Source organism: Anastrepha obliqua, unplaced genomic scaffold (genome assembly GCF_027943255.1).
Source record: "Anastrepha obliqua isolate idAnaObli1 unplaced genomic scaffold, idAnaObli1_1.0 ptg000187l, whole genome shotgun sequence".
Classification (NCBI taxonomy): domain Eukaryota; kingdom Metazoa; phylum Arthropoda; class Insecta; order Diptera; family Tephritidae; genus Anastrepha; species Anastrepha obliqua.
This window is the reverse complement of record NW_026562263.1, coordinates 27501-30000: the sequence shown is the minus strand read 5'-3', so window position 1 is coordinate 30000 and position 2500 is coordinate 27501.

Below are 2500 nucleotides of genomic sequence, written 5' to 3'. Positions count from 1 at the left end.
TAAATCGAATCATAACTATATGAAACTCGAATTTAAGCCATATTAAACTGGTAATATTGTGATTTTATGCCTGGTTTTCCATACGTTAGTTTAAATAGAAAAAATTTTCGAATATATATACATATATGAAGAATCTATATTCTAATACTAACATGTTATGGAATATAACCTTGGCATATTGGCACTAAAATATATAATAAAGACATTTCAAATCAAACTGAAATGTATTGAAATGAATTTTTCCCATACATTTTTGACAATGTGAGGTGTGCATGGCAAAAAACACTCACGGTGAAGGCATGTGAAATAATATGAAAATATCAAAAGTTAACTAACCAATGATATTGAAGCATATAAATCGAATCATAACTATATGAAACTCGAATTTAAGCCATATTAAACTGGTAATATTGTGATTTTATGCCTGGTTTTCCATACGTTAGTTTAAATAGAAAAAATTTTCGAATATATATACATATATGAAGAATCTATATTCTAATACTAACATGTTATGGAATATAACCTTGGCATATTGGCACTAAAATATATAATAAAGACATTTCAAATCAAACTGAAATGTATTGAAATGAATTTTTCCCATACATTTTTGACAATGTGAGGTGTGCATGGCAAAAAACACTCACGGTGAAGGCATGTGAAATAATATGAAAATATCAAAAGTTAACTAACCAATGATATTGAAGCATATAAATCGAATCATAACTATATGAAACTCGAATTTAAGCCATATTAAACTGGTAATATTGTGATTTTATGCCTGGTTTTCCATACGTTAGTTTAAATAGAAAAAATTTTCGAATATATATACATATATGAAGAATCTATATTCTAATACTAACATGTTATGGAATATAACCTTGGCATATTGGCACTAAAATATATAATAAAGACATTTCAAATCAAACTGAAATGTATTGAAATGAATTTTTCCCATACATTTTTGACAATGTGAGGTGTGCATGGCAAAAAACACTCACGGTGAAGGCATGTGATATAATATGAAAATATCAAAAGTTAACTAACCAATGATATTGAAACATATAAATCGAATCATAACTATATGAAACTCGAATTTGAGCCATATTAAACTGGTAATATTGTGATTTTATGCCTGGTTTTCCATACGTTAGTTTAAATAGAAAAAAATTCTCGAATATATATACATATATGAAGAATCTATATTCTATACTAACATTTTATGGAATATAACCTTGGCATATTGCCATTAAAATATATAATAAAGACATTTCAAATCAAACTGAAATGTATTGAAATGAATTTTTCCCATACATTTTTGACAATGTGAGGTGTGCATGGCAAAAAACACTCACGGTGAAGGCATGTGAAATAATATGAAAATATCAAAAGTTAACTAACCAATGATATTGAAGCATATAAATCGAATCATAACTATATGAAACTCGAATTTAAGCCATATTAAACTGGTAATATTGTGATTTTATGCCTGGTTTTCCATACGTTAGTTTAAATAGAAAAAATTTTCGAATATATATACATATATGAAGAATCTATATTCTAATACTAACATGTTATGGAATATAACCTTGGCATATTGGCACTAAAATATATAATAAAGACATTTCAAATCAAACTGAAATGTATTGAAATGAATTTTTCCCATACATTTTTGACAATGTGAGGTGTGCATGGCAAAAAACACTCACGGTGAAGGCATGTGATATAATATGAAAATATCAAAAGTTAACTAACCAATGATATTGAAGCATATAAATCGAATCATAACTATATGAAACTCGAATTTGAGCCATATTAAACTGGTAATATTATGATTTTATTCCTGGTTTTCCATACGTTAGTTTAAATAGAAAAAATTTTCGAATATATATACATATATGAAGAATCTATATTCTATACTAACATGTTATGGCATATTGGTGTTATTGTATTTTATTCCTGGTTTTCTATAGTTAGTTTAAATAGAAATAAATTTTTGAATTCAAAATTTTATATTCTATACTAGCATTACATAGAAATTATCCTCAACTGTTTGTTTCTTGTATAAATACAGGAAGTTAAACAGATGATGAAGAGAAAAAAATAAGAAAAACAAAAATTTATAAGAAAAATTAAATTTTAAACAAAGGAAAAGAGGAGAAAATTTTTTCAATCATATATATTTATGATTAAAAAATAGAATTATGAAATTATTAATTTCAATTCAAAGAGAAAAATTATGTAATATATGAAATTATTACATTAAAAATGCATTTGAAAAAAAAGTAAAATGTTATTAAGAATGATAAATTATTTGAAAATTGGCAAATATTAAGAAGAAATATCGTTCTTATATTTTTATATAAAATATATAATATAGAGAACGAAAATTCTTTTTCATAAAAAACGGTTTTTGAATTTTGATAAGAAAAGCTAAAGGGGGGTCGCCCCTTTACTTTTTATATACACCGTAATTTATGAAATTTTCAAATATGAAAAACAA